This window comes from Motacilla alba, chromosome 21 (genome assembly GCF_015832195.1).
Source record: "Motacilla alba alba isolate MOTALB_02 chromosome 21, Motacilla_alba_V1.0_pri, whole genome shotgun sequence".
NCBI classification, from domain to species: domain Eukaryota; kingdom Metazoa; phylum Chordata; class Aves; order Passeriformes; family Motacillidae; genus Motacilla; species Motacilla alba.
The window spans coordinates 7,638,845-7,654,954 of record NC_052036.1 but is presented as its reverse complement, the minus strand read 5'-3'; the positions used below and the strand labels follow the sequence as shown (position 1 = coordinate 7,654,954).

The 16,110-nt window shown below is 45.9% G+C and overlaps 1 protein-coding gene across 1 annotated transcript in view; it reads left to right on the top strand.

The window, feature by feature from the left end:
- The window catches only part of ZBTB40 (zinc finger and BTB domain containing 40), a 56,938-nt gene extending 43,137 nt beyond the window's left edge, over nucleotides 1-13,801 (top strand). Inside the window, 4 exon segments of the mRNA XM_038160122.1 lie at nucleotides 293-476; nucleotides 854-1,119; nucleotides 1,208-9,883; nucleotides 10,783-13,801. The gene's annotated coding sequence lies outside the window, so the exon portion shown is untranslated.
- Nucleotides 13,802-16,110: the final 2,309 nt, after the last annotated feature.

The following is a 16,110-nucleotide window of genomic DNA, read 5'->3' as shown; positions in this document are numbered from 1 at the left end:
GCTCCAGTGCAATTCTTGTGCCAAGACAGGTTGGAGCAGGACAACTCAAGGGGGACAGTTTGTCTCACCAGGTTCCTGAGGGAGGAATATCTGACTCAAATTTATGCCACTTATCCAGGGTGTGCGGTACTTCAGTCTGCTCTGTGAAGAGCCAGGGAGGTTTCCTGTGGTTCAGGTGACCATTTGACAGCTCTGTACCCATTGCAATAGCCCTGTGAGAGCATTGTTATAACTGTTCCTCCTTTTATAATGAAACAAAGAGGCAGTTTCTCACCTATTCCACTTCCCACAGGTCCTACCAGCTCTGTCCTTATGTGATTTGGACCCAGCTCTGGAAGTATCAAGCGATGAGTCTCTCTGTCCTGTCCCTCTGTCCCTCTTGTCCTGGTGATGTTCATCTGACCATGCAAGTTCCATGAGTATTCATACATCCAGCTGGATAGCAGCCCCATTGCAATGCTGGGGCCTCCCACGAGGTATGTCCTAGAAGTGGTGGGACCACACACCTGAGCAGTGCATCACTGTGAACATCCTAACCAGGGCAGGCAGAAACATCAGCACTTCTCTCTGTGTTCAGCCTCCGTGCTGGCCATGGCTGTTTGCCATCCTGATGCTATACTTCCAGAGGTTTCCTTTCTTTGAGGAAGCTGGTGTTACTCAGTAGTGCCTAATGCCTGTTCCTCTTTTCCCTGGCAGGGCCAACCCTCCTCCCACCCGCACAGTTGCTGCAGCTCCAAGCCACATGCTCCATCTGTGCCAGGGACACAGTGATTCTTGCTGCCTGTTGGCATGTCCCAGCATTCACAGAACTGTTCTAACTTTGCTCTTCTGCCTTCTGTTCACCACCTTCCAGATCTGTCTATCGCAAAAATCATGGGCGACCCCAGGCCCCGGACGAGGGGAGAGAAAAATGACGAGGCATCTGACTCCATCTTCAGAAGGCTGATGAAGTACTTTATTCTATAAATATACAGTTGAATCTGCCATGCACTCACAAGCTCAACTGCACTCATCCATGACTCTTGCTGACTGTCTGCCCCGACATTGCCAGCAGACAATCTCGACACAGACACACTCTTGGCCTTGATTGGCCAAGGGAAGAAAACATCCTCACTTTGGGTAAACAATCTCCACATTCCATTCTACTTTGGCACAACACAGGTACAGCAAGTGATAAGAACTGTGTTTCTCTTTCTCTGTTTTTCAGAGAATGTGAATCCCAGCTATATTCCTGGGAAAAGCTGTGTCTTGCTTTTCTCCCTGAGGAGAAATGTGGCAACATCTGCCCTTTCTGGTTCTCTTCAAACTGTTGTCGCCAGGACTTTTCCAGCTCTAGTATGGTGTCTGGTCCTGGGTGCAGGACATTCCCACTCTGGGCTGTCCTCAATTGGAGTGGACAAAACTCTCCTGGTACCAAGGTGAGCAGTCCGGTACTGTTCACTTCAAAACCCCAGTGCTCATCCAAGCTGTAAATGCTCCAGCCACTGTTATTTCTACCAGGAACCACATCAGGGATTAGCTCGAATTTCTTTCTTTTAGCAATCACAGAATCCCAAAGAGATTTGGTTTGGAAAGACCTTGAAGCTCATCCCATTCTACCCCCTGTGTTCACCTTCCACTATCCCATGTTGTTCTAAGCCCTGTCCACTGACACTTCCAGGGATGGGGCAGCCACAGTTGCTCTGGCAACCTGTGCCAGGGCTTCACCAGCCTCCCAGGGAAGAATTTCTTCCTAATAATATAAATTTTCTGTCTCAGTTTAAAGCTATTCCCCCTTGTCCTATCACTACATGCCCTTGTAACAAGTCCATCATGCTGCCCAGAGCAGCCTGCTGACTCACTGCTGGTCACAAAACTGAGTTGCAAAACCCACCCACTTGTGTCCCACCACTGCTGTGGTGCTTCTGCCTGCACTTCCTCTGGGTAAATCCAGTCCACATGCAAAATTTTCTCTCCAGCAGGGTGCACAGAGGCATGTGAATTTCTAATGACAGCTGAGATTTGTGAGTATTGACTTCATTATTCAGTGATTAAAATATTCCAGCTTCATTGTGACACAGGGGTGCATTAATGATTTATAGTATTGCATTTTGATTTGACACCTTAGCAACGTTTAAAAGTGGATTGTGCCATGGATTCTTCTGAAATCTGGAAATTAGATCTTAAAATTTAGCAGTTCATTGACTTGAAAGGTGGACTGGACACACCAGAGTGGTATGGTGGCACCAACTGCCTGAGGGAGTGGCACTGGCTGGGGGACACAGCATCCATTTCCACACATGACATGGGGCTGGTGCCTGGCGTGGCTGTGCTGATTCTCTGTCATTCTTGAGGGACTTTTTTCAGAATTTTATGTCTTTTATAAAGTGATGGGGTGCTGGAAGTACACAGACTTCCAAGAGTATTTCTGGGCCATGACACTTCTCTCCATGCCTCTGTCCCACCTTTCCATGGGACAGAGCCCTGTGACCATCTGCCCCAGCAGAACACCCCAGCCCTTCTTGCTCCTCTAGTGAAGAAGGCCGAGAATGAGACACAGCCACTTATGCCTTTGCTGTCCCTGCAGGGAGTCCATCACTGAGTGTCCCTGGCCACCTTCTGCCTTACCTGTTATTATCAGCAAATGCTTTGAGACCTGCTTGTACAGTCTCTTCTACACAGTGGGGGTCCTCATCAATCACTTCATCTCTTACCACTGCTCTTAGCAGACTCCTGGGGTTGTGTCTTTTCCTCTTGCCTGTGTCCTGAGAAGAGCAGGAGGGATAATTTCAGAGGTACAGATCAGAGGAGGGATGTTTCATTTCAGACATCCCCGTCATAGAATTTCCCCCTTGAACTGATGCCTGCAGCAGCCTCAGCCCCTGGGGACCTCCAGGCCCCTTTTGGGAGTTTCATCTTATCCCCTTTTATCTCCACTCCTTCCTATCCCGATTACCTGTTTGTTTAAGGTGCTGCAAACTTCACTTGATAAGTTTACCTAATTGCTTCACTTAAGTTAATTACTTCTTGGCTGAACAAGAAAGCAACATAATTGATGTCAAAGCATATTTGTCAGTTTCATTAATGTCCCTGTCCCTGGGCGTGGGAGAACTTGGGCCTCTACCACCACAGCACCCTTCCTTGACCAGGCAGCATCCTGCTCCCCACGGCTCCCGAAGGCTGTAGGAGAGTGGAGATGGATGCTGCACCTCAGGCAGCCCTGCTATACCTGTGTGCCCTCATGGGCAGGTTACAGTGTGCTGGTGATGCTGCCTCCTGTCCTCAGTTCTTGCCAGATCCTAGGAACAGGCTGCAGTTTTGAGGCACTCTCGGTAAATCCCATTATCCTGCACTGCCTGTCTGATGCATAGGCAGGGGTGGTGGGGGCAGGGAGGCTGCCCAGAGCACAACTAATGAACCCCATTACAGGCAGCAGACACCTCTGGCATTAACCTGTTGTGGGTAAAGGGATGATCCTCATGGATCCAGCCTGCCTGACATGGGGAGCAGCATCATGGGGACACCCTTGGCCAGATTCAGAGCAGACCTTGCACAAGGTTAAACCCTACTCTGGTCCCTACTCTGGTTGCATGCAGGCTGGGTTTGGGCCAGGATACTGTCTCAAGTATACTGTCTCAAGTATGACTTCCCTGAGTCCTAGCTGTTCACTGGGAGTTAGGAGAGCTGACAAGATGCTGAGCTGAGGTCTTTGCTGCTAAATGAGGCTGGCAGTGATTGTCAGGGAGTTTGTGTCTGCTTATTTTTTTTGGAGGGTTCTTATTTTTGTTCCCTTTGCATGTGAAAGGATTTGAGGCAGTAGGTTAGCTCATAAAAAGGTTTCCCTGGGAGCAGCTGCCTGCTGGATTTGAGGTGAATGCCCTGGAGAAAACGCCTCCCACTCCAGTGAAATCTTCCTCCCGTGACCTGCACTGGGAGGTGAACTTTTGTGCGAAAGAAAGATAATCCCCTTCGCTCACCGGGACTGAAGGCGCTGTGATAAAAGCTTTCTTCAAGATCAAAGACATATGCTTTTCTTTTTTTTCCCCAAACTACTACCTCAAACAAAAAGTTTGGTTTATGCTGGATTGAAGCTCAGAGTGGTGACAGCTCCAGAGCTCATCTTCCTGGCTGGTCAGTGCCAGTGGGGATCAGGACAGTGTGGGGATGGAGGGCATTGGGACCATTATCCCAGCACAAAGAGGGTTTAGGGGCTCAGCTCCATTTCCCAGTGCACAAAACCACTCAGGGTTCAGGTTCCCTTTCAGTTGGAGGGATTATCAGGCAGCTGGAGCAGCCAGGGAGGGGGGGAGCCTGGGGAATGGTTTGTGTTTGATCTTGCTCAGCAGTTTCATCTGTGCGAGTGTCCAACAGGAGCTGTGCTTGGGGGTCCAGGAAACCTTCTGTGCTGGAGGTGACATAAAGGGCTGGGGCTGCTCCCAGGGTGAGCTGGGTAATGGAGGGTGTTGTGCTGGTTTGCACTTAAAAAGTCAGAAGATGGGCTTCCAAAACTGTGGGCTCAGCTACAAATTGCAGGGTTGTTTCTTCATTATCGGAGCCCCAGTGCTGGGACCTTTTTCATTGCTTTCTGCCCAGCTGCAGATATTTCCCTGCAGCCAGCCAGGCTGGTATCCAGTAAAAGTCCACCCAAAGTGTCTCTTCTCAGCGTGCTCAATGTCTTGTATCAATATCTGTGTCGTCAGGACTTTCCATTCTCTGGAATAGCCTGCAACTGAGGATAACTTGTGTGGTAGGGTGTATCACAGAACACCCAACTGCAGGACTTCCCATGTCATGGGACACCCCCAACACATATACTCCATATCCCCAGACACCCTTTGGTGTAAGACACCCCATGCCCCATCCTGCAGAACAGAAGAGCAGCTACAGCATGAGAAGCTTGATTACCAGGATCACGTGTTTCAGTCAGTGAAATAAGTCCTACATAACCCCACTTTCACCCAGCGCTGATTTTCACATCACAGCCATGCAAAATGGCAGAGGTTCTCTCTCTTCCACTGCTATATCCTCTCCATGTTTAGCCCTTAGTGAAATGAAGGATCACAGGCCGAACTATGTGCTCAGGATAACTCCTCTGAAGCTAATGGTCCCTCATTTCAGACCTAGGCTCAGCAAACCTGGTCTCAGGGGAAAAAAAATCTCACCAGGGATGAAATTAATTCTGTTGCATGCAACACATTTTGCATGGAGATAAAGTTCCCTCTGTGTGGCTTCTGCAGGGCCTGGTCCCCTTGCTGTCCCCAGGCACTGCTGGGCATGCAGCCCAGAGCCCAGATCCAGCTCTGCTGCACCTCAAGTGCAGCAAAGTCTGTGTCCCAACTGTGCTGAGCCAGGGACATCAGATGATGTTTTCCAGCTTGTTCTGGTGAAAATCTAGCAATCCACAGGTCAGGGCATTGGAAAAGACTTACTTGCCTTATGCTGTTAGTATTTAGAGAATTTTCTCTCCAGCATCCTCCAGCTGGCTTAGACACAGCTGTCTCACCAGATCAGCACTAGGCTAGGAGAAGATCCTCCCTGACAGGACCAAAGAGCCAGGAAGGGTGGACCAGCAGCTGTATTGCTGATAGGATGCCACCACCTGCAGCTTGAAACCTCCTTACCTTATGCTCCTCCTGCACAACCTTCCCCTGCACCCACATGCAGATGCCAGCTTGGATGTGTGAACATCCAAGATTGAAATGAGAAAGCAGGAAGCCCAGGGGGCTGGCTGGGTTTGGGATCTCATGACCCAAACAGAGAGAAGGGGTTAACCCACACAGATTTGGGAAAGGGGGATGTTTTCCTTGAGGAGCCTAATGAGACTGTGGCCATATCATAGGCTGCTGCCAACAAATATGTATTGAGAGGCTGAGATAGAGATTGCTCCTGATTCCTGCTGGGAATCCTCAGAACAGAGTGGAAAATCAGTACAACATCCTACATCCCTCCAGAGACAGGACTGACATGGACATCTGGTCCCACTGAGGGGTTGCAGGGCTCTACCTTGCAGTTTTAAGGTCTGTCTTTAATTAAAGAAGAGCAGCTGAGCTGGGATAGTTCCCAAGTCTTGAGGAGGACTTCCCTTCCCTGGAAAGAAGATGCAGGAAGTTTTTGATGTGGGAAGGGGCTTTCCCTGAGGCTTTGGCCAACACCAAATTCTTCTGCTGTGTCTGTGGGGTGGAGCAACATCACACTCCATTCTTGTGGCTGTCAAGGACGTGGACACGAGCCTCACAGAAGTCAGGGGACAGGTGGATAAAGGAGAGGGGCACAACCCAGACCTTTTCATAGGAAAGCTGTCCTTTTCGTTAGAGTCAAAGCTGCACTGTCAAAGGGGTTGTTCTGGACACTGGGGACTGGCAGCGCGGTGGCTGATGGAAGTGCACTCTCACTGGGTAATCCAAGAACTCTAATGATCTGCCTTTGATCTCCTATTCAACAGGGAGATTTATTACAGCTTTCATTTCAAGTCAGAACTGATGAATTTCAGTGGACCTGTCAAGTGGCTACAATCTGGAGGCATTTATCATTCAGGAGGAAGAAACCATCTCCTCTCTTTGTCTCTTAAAATGATGGGGGGAGACATGGTACCCAGGCAGCGAGTGTCAAATGATGCCTGCTGCATGACAGCAAAGTTTGCCTTGCTCAGGGCAGGCTCTCTGCTCCAGCTGTGGACCAGCAGCTGCTTTAGGGGTTTTTCTGCTCTGGCACAAAGTTAATCTGCTAATTACATGTTGCTTTCCCTCTTCCCTGCTTCTGCAGTCCCCCAGAGGGACTGAGATCCAGTATCACAGGCTCCCAGGGCCATTTCCCTGCAGCTGAGGATCCTCTGGATCTGGAAGATGCCTCTGCTTCCAGCAGAATGTGACCTGGAAACCTGGTGTCAAAAACTGTCTTTTAGATTGTGCAGAGGACCTCAGTTGCATTTAAACGATTTTCTGCAGTTTAATTAGAATCTACACATTTTGATTCTGGGTGCTTATAGGTCCTGGGGGGAGCCCATTCCAGACTTTTCATGTAAGTGCAGTTTACCTGTCCCATCTAACTCTATTTTCTCTCAACACTCCCCTGCTGATGCAGGTCTGCAGCTGCAGACCCCTTAGAGGAGCTCCAGGAATGCATGTGCCATCCTGCAGCAGGGGAAAAGCTAGGGCTCTTTGCTGAGTAATGCCAAATTTGTCATTCCTAAGGGCCACAGAAAGGCTCTTAGGCACTATTTGCAGCCTCTTCTCAGGCTGCTCCTTGTCAGGCTGCTCCTGGGCCACTCTTGATGGTGTTGCTGCTGGTCTCTCTCCACATCGCGTGGCTGCAATGGCAGGAGCGTGTTTCTGTTACATGTTGGCACTGGTTTGGGATTTGCACTGAGAGATGCAGTCCAACTATATCTGCAGCTATTTCTCCCAGTCTCCAGAACTAGTACCATTGCTTTGGTTCATCCTCTACCACCTCCTGTCCCCATCTCTCCCTTTGAGGAAGAGGCTTTCCCCTGGTCAGAGGCTGCACCTTTTTAAGGCTCTGTCTCAGTGCAGCAATGAGTGTCCCAGGAGCACCACACAGGTGAACACAGCATCCATGTAGCTCCTGTCTCAGCCTACTCTTCCAAACCCGGAACCGTAATTCAGGGGCACATGGCAGAGTTATAGCCTACACGGAATGCTGATGCTGCAGCACATCGCTGTCAGAATGGCAAAAGGACGCATTGAAACATGGAGATCTCTTGGTTATTACTGTGTGCCCACCTGCTTGCAAGGACTTAGGCGACTCTATTATCAGTGGCCTGTGGAGAGTGGGACAGGAGACTTTGTCATTCAGTTAACAGGTGATGCTGCACACTCAAACCCCAGAACACAGACATCATTACTGGAACTCTGTTAAAGCTAAACTTGTTTTTTCAGTGAGCTATAGATTTTGACAGGATTGTTTATTGGAGAGATGCAAGGCTAGGTGTGTGGAGGTAATGTCTTTCCACATGCTGTTCGCATTACATAATTTCTTGCTTTGAGGCTGCTTAGCAAGGTCTAAATTCTTCAACAGAATTGCATGATTGGTAAAACTTGCCATGTGGGATGAATACTGCCTTTTCAGGAATTTTGATTTAAAAGTCTGATTGCACTGAATTAATACCAATCCTTTGCTAAGTTATAATGATGTTAGCTGTTACCATGAAAATTAGAAATTTGTATACCTGGAAAAATATTTGCAAGTTGATACACTCAGAGGCACATTTATCACTATGTGGCTAATGTTTTAGTTTGTGGACAGGAAGATTCATATTTGTAAGATATTGTGGCTCCTTAGAAAATTCAGTAGATGCCTCCTTGGAAATATTTCAGGTGGATATTAATGGAACACAATGTTATGCCACAGCAATTAATGCCACTCATAAATCAGGATTCCTTTGCTCACTTGAAGGCAAACCCTGAGTGTTACCTGCAGAAGCTATTAGAAAATTCAATATAATTAGCTCATGACTCTCCACTGTAAAGGCAGGCAGAATTGTGCTGGCTTCACCTGTTTGCTTGCTTTTTACCTCACAGCTTTGATAAAGTAATTTTATTGTGAATCTTTTGCCATGAAGACACATGTGACAGCATTTCGGTTAGGTACAGCTATGATTCAAACATAGTTATTCTTCCTTGCCACTTATAAATTGAAATTGGACTTGATATTAAAACAGTTTAAATTGATGGACCACAAGTACAGTAAATAGTAGCTCACTCCTTTAGAATAATCTGAAACCACAACTTTGTAGTAGTTTAGTTCCACATGTCAGTCTTATACACCCACTGACCTAACCGAGTTACATGTGCAAAACTCATGGCAGTATTATATTGGCCCTTGATGCTTTATCCCTAAATATTTATATCTCATTACCTTTAATAGTCCAAAATCTATAGTACAGACAATCTTAAAAAGCTGTCTTACATCTCGGAACTGAACAGATTTGAAGAACAATTTGCCAAGATATACACTCTTGTCATTTTTCTGAGTAAAGCTGCACCTGAATAAACCCTGGCAAACTTACACCAGAAAAGTCCTGACTATGAACAAGTATTTTCAATAATATTTGCACTTACCATGAGCTATTCTCAAAACTAAATTATATACAATCACAACGCATTTGCCACACCTTTATAATCTCTCCAGTTGCTCCTATTTCAGTTACAAATCAGTTGTTTGCCTGCATATTGTTCATTGATGCTTAACTGTTGTATGACAAATTTTCAACAGCTTTCTTGTAGCGTGGAGTCAAAATGAGTTAAATTCTTTTGTATCTGAAACTTTTAAAGGAACATTCTCAACTCTGACTTTAGTTTTGTTAAATTTAAGTGATGTTAATTTTCAGTTCTGTTATGTTTCAGTGATGTTGAGGTTAATTTTTGTTAAGTTTAAATGCTGTGAAATTCAAATGATGTTAAGTTTAAGTTCTGTTAAATGTAAATGATGTTAGGTTTATGTTCTGTTAAGGTTAATTTCTATCAAGTTTAAGTGAAGTTATGTGTTGCTCAGTTTAAGTCTGTTATTTTAAGCTCTCTTAAGTTTAAATTCTATTAAGGTTAATTTCTGTTCAGTTTCAGTAATGTTAACTTTGAGTTTTGTTAGGGGTACTTTTTGTTATGTTTGGGTGACGTTAGGTTTGAGTGACATTAAGTTTAAGATCTGTTGAAATATGCTCATTTAAATTACAAGATACAGTTCTTTCATTATAGAGATAAGATGGAACTGACTGAAACAATTATGATAAAAATTTGGTAAGCAACTGTTTAAGAATATAAGATACTAAGTTGTGTAAAAATATGTGAGGATGCAGTTTATTAGATCCTTAATTTCAAAGGGCTGTTTAATCTTCCATAGGTAGCACAGAGGAATGAGTAACAATTCCAAATTATGGCTGTTATTAATTGTAAGTTGTTTAGAACTTTGTTTCTTGCTTTTATTCTGCTTTATTTTCATATATGCATAGATGTGTGAAAAAACATAAAATAATCTCAACTTCTTAGGATGGTTACTGTTGATGTATTAATGATTCTGAATATGTTGTGGATGTCACAGTGTGAATTCACTGACTTTTCATAATGGGCATTATCCATAGGATATTATTTGAGGTTGACACATGCATTGCTTTGGTTGTTTGGAGAATGTTTGTGGTACCATTGACTACTTAGCTAAAGATGAATGACAAAGCCAGCTGCTTTACAAACTTTCCCATACTGTTTGTAGCTATCTGAAGGACATATATAATTTTAAGGAACTTTCCCAACTGTTACTACTAGAGGCTTGTTCATAGGATATGTTAGGGAGACCCTTCCAGTTAAGGCCTTCATTCTGGCCAAGCCCCAGCCCTAGCTGGTCAGAAGTATGCCAACAGACCCAGGTGTTTTCTGCACTAAAACTGTACTCAGGTCACTTTGACTTGCCAATTTGGACTTACAAAAGCTGGACTCCCTTTTGAGGTAAACCTAGAAACTTTCCCCAGGAATGGTTCTCTGGGTCCTCATTGTGAAACAGGGTTTGCCAGCTATTGCAGACTCTAGGTGATGGTACACACCTAGATGTATTGCTGATGTATCATTCTAAATCACAATCCTTTTTCTTGTGTGCTAATTATTATGTGTATTACCTTGCTTATTTTTGCTTGGTGTGAGTTTATTGCTTTTATGTTGCCCTCGTGTTCATAGTGAGAGACGCACATGTTGTTGAAAAAACAAAGAAGGGGGAATACAGCTCCTCAAGAACATTTAGATAATGCAATACTTATACAAGAATTTTTGAAAGCAGATCATCAATTTTGATCCCTGGCAGAGAGATGCTGCTCTGAAGATTTGCACATACAGAACCTGTGGAGGCCAGAAATCCGGCCAAGGAAAAGCCCTCTGTACTCCCTTGGAGGACCGACCCCTAAGCCACAACCCTGTGGTTATGGTGAGCAAAAAGAGCATCCCCAGAACTCTTTGGTTTTTTTGTTGATTCCTTGTATCCCATTAGCCCTTCCCCCTTTCTCCACCCCTGTGCCCTCATCCCATTGGCCTTGGTGTTCTGTCCCACTCCTCGAGATCCCTATATAAACCCCTGCTTTCCCTGCCTGAGTGGCTCTTTTGTCCTTGGATCCCTTTGAAGAAGAAGGTCAATAAAAGCTCTCCTTGGAACATCACACCATATCCCTGTCTCTCCTTCTGCATCACCCAGATCACAGAGGAGCTGAAATCACCTGCTGTGAGCACAAGACATGCCTGTGCCCCCAAGGTGTCTTTTCCAAGACACTTCTTAAAGAAGGTTGTGGCACTCTGAACAACGCCCGCCATGACAGAACCAATTTCTAGAAGTTTTACATAAGGATCCACAATTGGGTGTGCAATGGCAAGGCCTAGCTGATTTACTAACCTAGGGGAGAAGGTAGGCACGTGTTTTTATTGCCAACAGGTCTGAAGTGGTTAGTTACCTGCTTGTCTGGACAAACATCAATCGCCTCTGAGGAGATGAGGCCCAGTGAGAGGAGAAATGACCTAATCACAATCCAGCCCTCGAAGCCAATGCAGGAGCAGGGGTAGGACTGCCAGAAAATGGCTGTGTCTGGAAGCTTATCAAGGCAGCCTGCTAACAGAGGTCTTGTGTCCCACTGCACCCACCATCAAGTTACTGTGTTCCTGCTGGCCTTCTTCAGTTATTCCCTGTTCCATGCTTCTAGAAAGACATTCCGTAATGTCTAGCTAATGGACATTTCTAGCTAATGGACTTCCTCCTACCTAAACAGCACGGCCTCTGAGCTCCAGCCATATGAACTTTGGAAGTAGCCATTTATTGCCACTTTCTGGGGGCATTGGACACCATCTTTTTGTTTTCCTCTGCTGTGAGTCTCTTTGTCAGTGACATGGTTATATTTGATGGGTTTTTTATTGATTGTGATCTGTATTCCTTGTATCTTATCCTGTGTCCAGCAGATGACCAGTAATAGTCTTAGTAAGAGAATGGCCTTACAGGTGCAGACTGTTTTGGCATTAGGGTACATGAACCCTTTGCACAAAACACAAATGGGGAGATGTTGCGTATAGGCAAAACTTTACAAAATAGGGGCATTGTTACCCTTGTAAAAACATGGCTCAGGCCTAATACTTTGGCTAAGTACAAAAGGACTATGGGAAAGTGACTCAGCTGAATTAGAGGTAGAAAAACAAGTTATATAACCACTACATGTTCACATTGTGGTTTATGGTGATTAGTTGAATTACATTTGTTGTGCTTAATTGGAATACAACTGATAAAGGCCTAACTGCTTAAAAAGGCCTGGTTTTGCAATAAAGGGTTCTCTCTTGCACCCTCCTGGAGAGTCTGCATCACTCTGCTGTGTAACAATGGACCTGTTAAACTCATGCACAGGCGAGTCATGGGTCACTGGGCATGGCCAGGGAACACCTTTAAAAGTTAAGGAACAAGTCTTCAAAGTTCTCCTTGCGTTACCTTTCTGTCCCTTTTCCTGGCCACAGATCTATCAGAACCTTTCCTCTCCGGGAAAAGCCCTGGGAAATGAAGAAGTTGAGACTCAAGTAGCAAACCCAGCCAGTGCTCAGGAATGCAGGTGCATTGCTGGACTCTTAGTGTTTTATAAGTTCTTCCCAAGCCCTGCTCCCCATAATCAGATTATGAAACCTTTGACTCGAATGCAAACAAACAGATCGTGTGGTGAGCCATAAAAATAAAGTATCAAAATAAAAACCCTAAACTGAGAGCATCTTCTGTAAACAGAGCACTGTAAACACAGCAATTTGTCTCTCTGCAATGATATTTGGCGAGGTATGAAAGAGCCCCAAGAGATGGCAGGAAAACACAGCTGTTCTCTCCTTGCAGGAGCTGAGGAAGAAGAAGGGGGATGGGAACACAGCAAAGCTGCGATGGCTCCAGGGTCAGCACAGGCTCCACTGCGCTCCTGGAATGGGAAGAGGGATCCTCCAGAATGGGTCAGATTGGAGGGACTACAGTGGGTCACTGGTGCCACCTCCCTGCTTCAGTAGGGCCATCCCAGAACACAGGGTGCAGGATTATGTTCACACAGCTCTGGAATATCCCCAGGGAGGAGACTCCACAGCCTCTCTGGTCTCTACTCAGGGCTGGGCATTGCACAGAGAAGAAGTTCTGCCTCCTGTGCAGGGGGAATTCCTGGGATCAGACCCTGTCTGTGGCTCTGGTGCCATTGCTGAGCCCTGGAAGCAGAGCTTGGGCCCTGCTCTGCCCCTCTCTGCACACAGGGACACCAGGGCTGAGGGCCCCTCTCAGCTATGTCTCCTCTCGAGACTGAGCAGCCCCAGCTCCCTCAGTCTTTCCTGGGCACCCAGATGCTCCAAGCCCTTCTTCAGCTCCGCAGCCTCTGCTGAACCTGCTCCAGGAGCTCCCTGTCCCTGCTGTGCTGAGGAGCCCAGAGCTGGACACAGCACTCCAGAGGTATCTCCCAGAGCTAGGCAGAGTGGCAGGATCACTGCCTGACCTGCTGGGAATGCTCTTCCTGAAGGTCCCCAGGATCCGATTGGCTCTTTGTACCCAGGTCACTCTGCTGGGCAAGGACACCTCGTTGTCCCTGGGACCTTCTCCACAGAGCTGCTCCAGCAGATCCCCCCCAGCCTGGGGTGGTTTTTCTCCCCAGGTGCAGGACCTGCATTTCCCTGTTCTCTACTTTCAGTTAGTTCTTCTCTGCCCATCAACCTGTTGAGGTCCTTAGCCCCCATGTTTTCCTTCCATTCTGCTCTGGCTCATTCCTCTCTCCACAACCCAATGCAGAGTGCTTAAACCAACACTGGGCCCTGATTCCCAGCTCTCTGGAGTCAGTACCTCTTCCTGGTATCACAGAATTGTTTGCATTATTTGCAGATTTGGATGGATGTCTGAGTGACTTCTATGTGGAAAAAGGGATTTCGGTGATTACTGGATTCCCAGGCAGGGAATCTTCTGGAGATAAGAGGATGAAATTATGCCAAACATCGTGGGAAGGCTTGTTCTGCACAGAGAATACAAAAGTTTGACATTTGTAAGGAATATGAACAGCATTTCCATGCAAGGAGATGAGGTGGAGGCAACTGGAAACTTCCCTCTGGAAAGGGATGGAAGAGGGTGACACCTGGAAGAAAATGTCAGTCCAGGGAGTCTCCTGCACTTCCTACTGCTCATCCCCAGTTAAAAATTGTCATTTAGAGCAGAGGGAAACATCCATTTCCAGCATTCCTGAGTGGACTTTCAAATCCAGGATTTTGAAAACTGAACCTTCAAAAACCTGGAATTGGGTCAATTCATTGAGAGCCTCTCCCTGAGCAGAATTCCTGCTATTAAAATGTTCACTTTTCTTGGTTTGTTATTACTATTCCTGCTCTTGAATTTCCCTGGAAAAGCAGTTTTCCACCTAGGAAGGTGTCTTAGGTTAGAAGATGTAGCTGGGGATGTCAATTCTATCACCATCTGTTAGAGATGGGGCAGATATCTTCTGTTCATTGGGCAGTTTCTTTATCTCTTCCACAACCAATCCTCCCTCCAGGAGATCTCTGCTGTCCATGGCCATTGAGTGTCCCTGCATGGCTGATCAAATTCCATCATCCCACTGGGAGATGCTCTGCCCAGGGGAAGGAGCCAAGCATTCCTACCTGGATAGGATTTGACATTTGGAACACCACAGTCAGTCCTTTTCCACTGGATTCCCAGAGGAGCAGCTTTCTTCTCCACTGGATTCACAGAGAAATACCAGGCCCATCTACAGCACCCCTGGACCTTCAGAGGAAAACTTCACCCTTGTAGAGGATCACTGCTTCAACAGAACCACATCTGGCACTGCAGGAGGGCTGCAGCCACCATGGAATGGCACTGCTGCCACCACCCTGACCCACAGGAGGTCAGGTCGTATTTCTGACTGTCAGTGTTGTTTTGTATTATTGCTTTTTAATTTTATTTTTATTTTCTTCCCTAATAAAGAACTATTATTCCTACTCTCATATCTTTGCCTAAAAACCCCTTAATTTTGAAATTATAATAATCTGGATGGAAGAGGTTTACCCTGAAATTTTCCATTTCAGGGGAGGCTCCTACTTTCCTTATCAGACACCTGTCTTTTCAAACCAAGACAGATTGGCTTGGCAAGTCCTACTAAAAAGCAATAAATAAAATTAGTAATAAACTTATTACCAATTTCTAATAATATCAAAATAAGAAACTTTTCAAACAGTGGCAAGGATGAAGTTTTAAATTATTTACGTTTTTTTTCTCCTGAAACTCAAGTATTGATTTTAAAATATTCAGGGCTTGGGAAATTTTTGGAAAGATTTTGAACCCTTTCTCCCAGTTCTTTGAGAAGGCTCCAAACTGTGAAGAAGGATGAGGAGCACTGGGTTTCCAGCTGGGTTCCCACAGGCAAAGCTAAGGGGCTGCAGCTGCAGCTGGGGATGGCATTCTAGAGGGAAACAATGGAATTTATCCACTTATCCAGCTCTTCTGGTGGTCCATGGAGATTCAAGGCAGGTTGGGCAGTCATGGAGATGTTCAAGGAGGTGTCCAAGGTCAGGTTAGACAGGGCTTGAAGCAACCTAGGATAGTGGAAGGCGCCCCTGCCCATGGCAGGGGGTGGAAGAGGATGAGCTTTAAGGTCCCTTCCCACCCAAACCATCCCATGATTCCATAATTGAAACATCCCACCTTCAAGGACAGCTCAGGAAAAAGGAGCAAACGATGCCCATGGAAACTTCACAGCTGTAGGCTGTGAGAAGGGACCAGCACAGGCTCTGCTGCCTCTCCAGAGACTGGCATGGGAGGGACGATCTCGGAATGATTGCTTTGGGAAAGGAAGGTTTGTGAGAAGAATTTCTAGTTTGGGATGATTTGGGAGGGGATGATCTAGGAAGGGAATTGTGGCATTTAGGGCAGTCAGGATAAGGATGAGAGACGTGAAATCTTGACTTTATGTTTCAGAAGGTTGGTTTATTATATTATGATATATATTATATTAAAAATTTTAAATTAAAACTATACTAAAAGAATAGAGAGAAAGGAATCATCAGAAAGCAAGATAAAAATAGAAAGAAATTAATAACAAAGTTTTGTGTCTGACCAGACAGTCTGAATAGCTGGTTTGTTATTGGTCATTAATTAGAAACAACCACATGA